Genomic DNA, 9,329 nt, shown 5'->3' with positions numbered 1-9,329 from the left:
CAGAAGAGGAAATTGAACCTGCATCTCCCACATTCCAGGAGAGAACCCTAACTGTTGGGCTGTAGGGGAAGAGGCTCCTCTGGTTTGTGTCAAAATATCTGCAATCAAAATGAAGTGCTTCATTTGAGCCACCATCCAAAACTTTCTCAACTCTGATTCACCAAAAACGTTAATCAATTAGTTGGTTTGGGTTCAACCTGAATCAAAACTTTGATTATTTTTTAATTGCCAGTGAATCAAATATAAATGTCATTATTCACCCCGCTCTACTCTAAATGCTACTGAAGCATAAGTGTTTAACACAAATGTGTCCCAGTTAAATCTTTGTGTTAACTGACAGAGACCATGCTGTACAGTCTCCATGACGGCTTGTTTTTAATTTGGATCAGCCAACACGATGACCTTTTCTTCAAAGTTGTTAAATAAGTATCTTCATTTCGAGTCCACATTCAATTCTTGTTAGTAGTTGTAAGGCTGCAGGACTCAACCCTGTGGCACCTCCTGCTGGTCGTCTCAGGGAATTAGCTCTCCAGCCATTGGAGCGCCCTCTGCAGGCCGATGTCCCGCTACCGCTTGGCTACCCGTGTCTCTCCTGGACCCAGTGCCCTGTTCTCAAGGGGACTGCCCCCTGGCAGTAACCCCTCAGTCTTACGGTCTCCCCTCCCCAGGGAACCGCCACCCACTATTCCTACTTCGCCTCAGTATACAGCTACTGCCGGTCATTGTCTAGCCCCCGCGCCCTGGGGCAGACTGCAGTATCAGCCTACTCATCAAGGCTGGGTTTGGACCTGCTGCCTTGGCCTATCCCTGGGCTGCCCTCTGCAACCCCTAGTAACTGTTGGCCTTCTAGGCCGCAGCTTGGGGATTTCCAGGCTGGAGCTCCCCAGCTCTTCTGCCTTTCCCCAGCCCTGCTTTACTCAAGTACCCGTCTCTAGCTCTTTGCAGCCAGGCCCTCCTCTCTCTACAGCCAGAGAAAGACTGTTCGCTTGAGCTCCTGGCTCAAGCCTTTATAGGGCCAAGTGGGCCCTAATTGGGGCGTGGCCCAGCTGAGCCTGCTTCCCACTCAGCCTGGGCTGTTCTCCCAGCCATTCAACCATCTCCCAGGACTGGTTTTAATCCTGTCAGGGCTGGAGCAGGTAACCACCCCGCTACAGTAGTTCTTAACTATCAACACATCTTTCATTCTCCTAAAAACACATTTGGCAGCAGCTCACAGAAATAAAGGTAATGGACTAGGACAGTGGTTTTCAGCCTCCGGTCCATGGACCACTGCGGGTCTATGGACCCTGTCATAAACAGATAGTTAAGGTTTAATGCCTCTTTTACCTGTAAAGGGTTAAGAAGCTCAGCAAACCTGGCTGACACCTGACCAGAGGACCAATAAGGGGACAAGATACTTTCAAATCTTGGTGGAGGGAAGTCTTTGTTTGTGCTCTTTGTTTTGGGGGTTGTTCGCACTTGGGACTAAGAGTGACCAGACGTCAATCCAGGCTCTCCAAATCTTTCTGAATCAGTCTCTATGTTTCAAACTTGTAAGTAATAGCCAGGCAAGGCGTGTGAATCTTATTTTTATTTTCTCAGCTTGTAAATGTTCCTTTTTTGCTGAGAGGATTTTACCTCTGTTTGCTGTAACTTTGAACCTAAGGCTAGAGGGGGTTCCTCTGGGCTATATGAATCTGATTACCCTGTAAAGTATTTTCCATCCTGATTTTACAGAGATGATTTTTACTTTTCTCTCTTTAATTAAAAGCTTTCTTTTGAAGAACCTGATTGATTTCTCCTTGTTTTAAGATCCAAGGGGATTGGATCTGGACTCACCAAGGATTGGTGGGGGGAAAGGAGGGGGAATGGTTAATTTCTCCTTGTTTTAAGATCCAAGGGATTTGGATCTGTGTTCACCAGGGAATTGGTGAAGTCCCTCAAGGCAACTCAGGGAGGGGAAGTTTTGGGGGGACAGAAAGTGCTCCAGACACTGAAATTCTGTATGGTGGTAGTGTACCAAATCTAAGCTAGTAATTAAGCTTAGAAGTGTCCATGCAGGTCCCCACATTTGTACCCTAAAGTTCAGAGTGGGGAAGGAACCTTGACATGGTGAGCAGCGGTGAGGGATTTTTTAGGAACCAAAAGCCAGTAGGATTTTTTTTCCTCCTTTCTAGCTGCTTAGAAAGCAGCCTGAAGGCAGAAGTGTTAAGTTTTTTAACAAGGGTCTTTGTTAAGAGGAGGCTTCAAGCTGTGAGCAAGCAGCCAGCAAAAGGAATTTAGAAGCTGAATTGTTTTCTTTCTTTCTACCTCTCGGGTCTAGCTAGTTAGAAAGTCTCTGTTAACCAAGCAGCCCTGAGCTGAGTGCATCCCTGTTTCAGTGAACTGCAGAGGGGTGCGGCCAGCACAAGAAAGCAGGAAAATGAGTACCAGTGGAGCAACTAAGAAACTAGAGCTGGCTAGGCTGGAAGCAACAGAGAAAGACAACGAACATAAGAGACAGATGGAACTAAAACAATTAGAAATAGCCAGAGAAGAGGCTGCCCACAAAAGAGCTATGGAGATGAAACAAAAAGAGATGGACACGAGAGAAAAAGAGATGGAGATGAAACGAAAAGAGAGAGAAAGAGAAGAGAAAGCCAAAGAGGCTGACCACCGGAGGGCTATGGAGATCCAGAGGGAGGCCCACAAGCAGGCCCTGGAATTAGCCAGGGCTAAGCAGGATGTACCTGCCAACCCTAACAACCCTTCTCCAGGTACTGTTTTCCATCCCAGAAAATTCCCCACCTACAAGAAATGATACAGGTGATGATACTGAGGCCTTCTTAGAAAATTTCGAAAGGGCCTGCCATGGGTACAACATCCCTACAGACCAGTACATGATACAGCTAAGGCCACAGCTCAGTGGACCCTTAGCAGAGTTGGCGGCTGAAATGCCTAAGGAACACATGAATGATCATAAACGTTTTCAAACCAAGGCCAGAATCAGAATGGGGCTAACACCTAAGCATGCCCATCAGCAGTTCAGAGCCCTAAGGTGGAAACCAGATGTGTCATTTACCCGACACGCCTACCACATTGGAAAGAATTGGGAGGCCTGGATATCAGGAGCAAGTGCTAACTCTCTGGAAGAGCTGTCCTTCCTAATGCAAATGGAGCAGTTCTTAGAGGGTGTTCATGAGGAAACAGAAAGGTACATCCTAGATGGGAAGCCCATAATTGTAACCGAGGCAGAGGAGATTGGAGCCAAATGAGTGGAAGTGGCAGAAAAGAAAAAAACTACTAGCAAGAGGAGCGAATATCAGAGGGAGCAAACTGAAAATAAACCCTATCACCGGGGGCAACCGAAGACCCCACCTACAACCCAAGGAAATCCCCAGACACCCTACTGTCCCACCTCACCAGTCTCCAGCAACCCACCTCGACCCAGTGACCAGTCAGCTGGGCAACGTTTTAAATGTAATGAACTGGGACATATAAAGGCCCACTGCCCCAAGAACCCTAACCGATTACAGTTCATTACACCACAATCACACCAAAGATCCCCAGGCACAGATGCCTCTCAAATACCCTCGGAGCGAAGGGAAAGCTTGAGAGTGGGCGGAAAGAAGGTTATCGCATGGAGAGACACTGGGGCACAAGTGTCAGCTATCCACCAATCCTTAGTGGACCCCAACTTCATCAACCCAGAGGCCTAAGTGACAATTCACCCTTTAATGTCAAAATCTGTAAACTTGCCTACAGCTGAATTGCCTGTCCAGTACAAAGGCTGGTCAGGAATGTGGACTTTTGCAGTCTATGACAATTATCCCATCCCCATGCTACTAGGGGAAGACTTGGCCAACCAGGTGAAGCTGGCCAAGAGGGTGGGAATGGTCACACGCAGCCAGGCCAAACAAGCTTCCACACCCATCCCTGTTCCTGAGCCATCCACAAGGGCCCCGTCTGTGTTACTAGAGACCCAGACAGAGGTGGTGGAACCAGATCCCCTGCCAACGACTACAACAACCATAGTGCATCCATTCCCAGAACCAGAACTGGAAAAGCAACTAGCACCAGAACCGTTGCCAGCACTGACTCCAACGCTTGCAAACCCATCTACAACTCCAGCGCCAGAGGGCACCAGCAGGACTGAACTGGCAAAAGCAGCAGACAACCCTACCCAAGAGGCTCAGCCAGTGCCTGAAATATCACATAGTGCACCAGCGGAGAGTGGTTCACAATCAACGAAAACAACCCCATCACCTACATCACTTCCACAGGGACCAAGCCCAAGTCCACAGTCTAAGGAGGAACTCATGTCTCCAGCCTCAAGGGAACAGTTCCAGACTGAGCAGGAAGCAGATGACAGCCTTCAGAAAGCTTGGGTGGCGGCACGGAGCACCCAACCGCCTCTCAGCTCTTCTAGCTGATCCCAGTTTGTTGTAGAACAAGGACTTTTATACAAGGAGACTCTTTCTGGTGGACACCAGGATGACTGGTGTCCTCAAAGATGGTTGGTAGTTCCAACTAAGTACTGGGTAAAGCTCTTGAGCTTAGCTCATGATCATCCCAGTGGCCATTCTGGAGTGAATAGAACCAAAGACCGTTTGGGGAAGTCCTTCCACTGGGAGGGAATGGGCAAGGACGTTGCTAATTATGTCTTGTCTTGTGAGTGTGCCAACGAGTGGGAAAGCCCCAAGACCAGGTCAAAGCCTCTCTCCAACCACTCCCCATAACTGAGGTCCCATTTCAGCGAGTAGCTGTGGATATTCTGGGTGCTTTCCCAAAAAAGACCCCCAGAGGAAAGCAGTACATACTGACTTTCATGGACTTTGCTACCTGATGGCTGGAAGCAGTAGCTCTAAGCAACACCAGGGCTAAAACTGTGTGCCAGGCCTTAGCAGACATTTTTGCCAGGGTAGGTTGGCCCTCCGACATCCTTACAGATTCGGGAACTAATTTCCTGGCAGGGACCATGAAAAAACTGTGGAAAACTCATGGGGTGAATCACTTGGTTGCCACCATCAAACCAATGGCCTGGTGGAGAGGTTTAATGGAACTTTGGGGGCCATGATACATCAATTCGTAAATGAACACTCCAGTGATTGGGACCTAGTGCTGCAGCAGTTGCTTTTTGCCTACAGGGCTGTACCACATCCCAGTTTAGGGTTTTCACTATTTGAACTTGTGTATGGCCACGAGGTTAAGGGGACATTACAGTTCATGAAGCAGCAATGAGAGGGGTTTACGCCTTCTTCAGGAACTAACATTCTAGACTTTGTAAGCAACCTACAAAGCACCCTCCAACGCTCTTTAGCCCTTGCTAAAGAAAACCTAAAGGATGCTCAGGAAGAGCAAAAGGCCTGGTATGATAAACATACCAGAGAGCGCTCCTTCAAAGTAGGGGACCAGGTTATGGTCTTAAAGGCGCTACAGGCCCATAAGATGGAAGCGTCATGAGAAGGCCACTCATGGTCCAAGAGCACCTGGGAGCTGTTAATTATCTCATAGCATCCCCCACCTCAACTCGAAAGCCTAAAGTATACCATGTTAATTCTCTAAAGCCCTTTTATTCCAAAGAATTAAATGTTTGTCAGTTTACAGCCCAGGGAGAAGATGACACTGAGTGGCCTGAAGGTGTCTACTACGAAGGAAAAAGTGATGGCAGTGTGGAAGAGGTTAACCTCTCCACAACCCTTATATGTCTGCAGCGACAGCAAATCAAGGAGCTGTGCACTAGCTTCCCTCTAGTGTTCTCAGCCACCCCAGGACGGACTGAATGGGCATACCACTCCATTGACACACATAATGCTCACCCAATTAGAACCCCACCCTACCAGGTGTCTCCTCATGCCCAAGCTGCTATAGAACGGGAGATCCAAAGCATGCTACAGATGGGTATAATCCGCCCCTCTAACAGTTCATGGGCATCTCCCGTGGTTCTAGTTCCCAAACCAGATGGGGAAATATGCTTTTGTGTGGACTACCATAAGCTAAATGCCGTAACTTGTCCCGACAACTATCCAATGCCACGCACCGATGAGCTATTGGAGAAATTGGGACGTGCCCAGTTCATCTCTACATTAGACTTTACCAAGGGTTACTGGCAAGTACCGCTAGATGAACCCGCCAGAGAAAGGTCAGCCTTCATCACCCATGCAGGAGTGTATGAATTTAATGTGCTTCCTTTCGGGCTGCGAAATGCACCCGCCACCTTCCACAGACTTGTAGATGGTCTCCTAGCAGGATTGGGAGAATCGGCAGTTGCCTACCTCGATGATGTGACCATTTTTTCTGATTCATGGGCAGAACACCTGGAGCACCTGGAAAAAGTCTTCAAGCGCATCAGGCAGGCAGGACTAACTTGTAAGGCTAAAAACTGTCAAATAGGCCAAAACAGAGTGACTTACCTTGGACACCAGGTGGGTCAAGGAACGATAAATCCCCTATAGGCCAAGGTGGATGCTATCCAAAAGAGGCGTGTCCCAAAGTCAAAGAAACAGGTCCAATCTTTCATAGGCCTAGCCAGATATTACAGGCGATTTGTACCACACTACAGCCAAATAGCTGCCCCACTAACAGACCTGACCAGAAAGACACAGCCAAATGCAGTTAAGTGGACTGATGAGTGTCAGAAGGCCTTTAACCAGCTTAAGGCAACACTCATGTCTGACCCTGTGCTAAGGGTCCCAGACTTTGACAAAGCATTCCTAGTAACCATAGGTGCATCTGAGCGTGGTGTTGGAGCAGTTTTAATGCAGGAAGGACCGGATCAAGAATTTCATCCTGTCCTGTTTCTCAGCAAGAAACTGTCTGAGAGGGAAAGCCACTGGTCAATCAGTGAAAAAGAATGCTACACCATCGTGTATGCCCTGGAAAAGCTACGCCCATACGTTTGGGGATGGTGTTTCCAGCTACAAACCGACCATGCTGCGCTAAAGTGGCTTCATACTGCCAAGGAAAACAACAAAAAACTTCTTCGATGCAGTTTAGCTCTCCAAGATTTTGATTTTGAAATTCAACACATTTCAGGAGCTTCTAACAAAGTAGCTGATGCACTCTCCCATGAAAGTTTTCCAGAATCAACTGGTTAAAAATTGTCCTTGAAATGTGAAAAATCTTGTACTTTTACATAATTAGTAGTATATGTAAAGGTGCATGTGTTTTATTAATCTGTTTATTCTAAAGTTCTAAGAAGAAATCACTGCCAGTGTGGTTCCACACTGTCTGAGATTTGGAGGGCGTGTCATAAACAGATAGTTAAGGGTTAATGCCTCTTTTACCTGTAAAGGGTTAAGAAGCTCAGTAAACCTGGCTGACACCTGACCAGAGGACCAATAAGGGGACAAGATACTTTCAGATCCTGATGGAGGGAAGTCTTTGTTTGTGCTCTTTGTTTTGGGGGTTGTTCGCACTTGGGACTAAGAGTGACCAGACATCAATCCAGGCTCTCCAAATCTTTCTGAATCAGTCTCTCATATTTCAAACTTGTAAGTAATAGCCAGGCAAGGCGTATGAGTCTTACTTTTGTTTTCTCAACTTGTAAATGTTCCTTTTTTGCTGAGAGGATTTTACCTCTGTTTGCTGTAATTTTGAACCTAAGGCTAGAGGGGGTTCCTCTGGGCTATATGAATCTGATTACCCTGTAAAGTATTTTCCATCCTGATTTTACAGAGATGATTTTTACTTTTCTCTCTTTAATTAAAAGCTTTCTTTTGAAGAACCTGATTGATTTCTCCTTGTTTTAAGATCCAAGGGGATTGGATCTGGACTCACCAGGGATTGGTGGGGGGAAAGGAGGGGGAATAGTTAATTTCTCTTTGTTTTAAGATCCAAGGGATTTGGATCTGTGTTCACTGGGGAATTGGTGAAGTCCCTCAAGGCAACCCAGGGAGGGGAAAGTTTCGGGGGGACAGAAAGTGCTCTAGACACTGAAATTCTGGATGGTGGCAGTGTACCAGATCTAAGCTAGTAATTAAGCTTAGAAGTGTCCATGCAGGTCCCCACATTTGTACCCTAAAGTTCAGAGTGGGGCAGGAACCTTGACAGACCCCATCTAAGATTTCCAAAGGGGCTTGCATCTCCATTCCAAAATTTATAGGGATCCGCAAATGAAAAAAGACTGAAAACCACTGCACTAGGAGGAAGAGGGGAACAGATATTATTGATTTGTTATATGAATCTCAGTATAAACTAGGGAAATGCATTTTACCTGAATCCCTTATATGCATACCCGCTCCCCCCACTGAAATCTTATCACATTGCCCTGAAGTCTGGTTCTTCACACTTTTTGGATGTACAATTTGAAATCTTGGGGATAGGTTATTTGATGATAACTCCTTCTCAGCTGATTCTTAGAGATATTCAGGATCTTATCTTCTGATATTTGCTTTGGGGCAGAAAAAGAAAAGCAATTAGTCACCAAATGAAAAAAGAAAGCAGTATTTCGAATTTCTGGTGTTTGAGGGACAAGTAGATTATTTGCTAGGAGTTTAGTAGGACAGAAGTTTATATTTTAAACTAGATTAGCCCAGGCCTCTCTAACAATAGGGCAAGAATTCTGTTGAGATGACAAATCATGATGAGTAAGTGCATTTCTGGAGCTGTAGCGAGATACAGTGAATTAAAATAGGTAGAAGTTATGTCCTTCCACTCCTGGAGACTTCCCTGTATCCTGACTTGCAATATCATCATGTTCTAATGTAAAGCAGATGAAATTGGCAGCTGGAAGTTTTAGTGATCACTGCTTGGAAGATTATGAAAAGCTTCTCATTACTGTATAAACTATTTACACTGACCTTTTAATTTAAATACAGAATCTACCTCTAAAAATAAAACATTGTGTTCACTACAAAGATCTTCAAGAATCATATTCTGAGTGCTAGTGTTGAATCACATTTTATATTACATATAAAAATAGACAGAAGTGTTTTAGAAAATTGAAATATTGGGGCCAGAACCTCCAATTTCATTGAGCTATGCTCATGTCAAATCAAAGTGGAAAGATTAGGGAGCAAAGATCATTTTAATCCAATCTTTATGTTTCTGATCCTGAAAGTGGCTGTGGAAAAGTCTAGTCCCCAATATAAATTAGCCAAACCTAAAGGAATCTGCTAGGGACCAAACCACGGGCCCAGATCCCTTGTTATTAAGGCTGCTTTGCATCATGGGAATATTCCTCAGCTTCAAAGGTCCCAAGTAGGGGTGGTTCTGACAGGCTGCAGGCTTTGAAGTGGCAGTGGTCTCTGGCTGGGGAAAAGGAGTTCTGCACATGCTCAGCTCCTCTACTTCCACCCACAGTGAACCTGATCTGGGTCCCAGTGGGGTCAATGGTGAAATTCCCAGGGTGTGAGATTAAGCCCAATGTT

This window comes from Gopherus evgoodei, chromosome 1 (genome assembly GCF_007399415.2).
Source record: "Gopherus evgoodei ecotype Sinaloan lineage chromosome 1, rGopEvg1_v1.p, whole genome shotgun sequence".
Classification (NCBI taxonomy): domain Eukaryota; kingdom Metazoa; phylum Chordata; order Testudines; family Testudinidae; genus Gopherus; species Gopherus evgoodei.
This window is presented reverse-complemented; position numbering follows the sequence as displayed.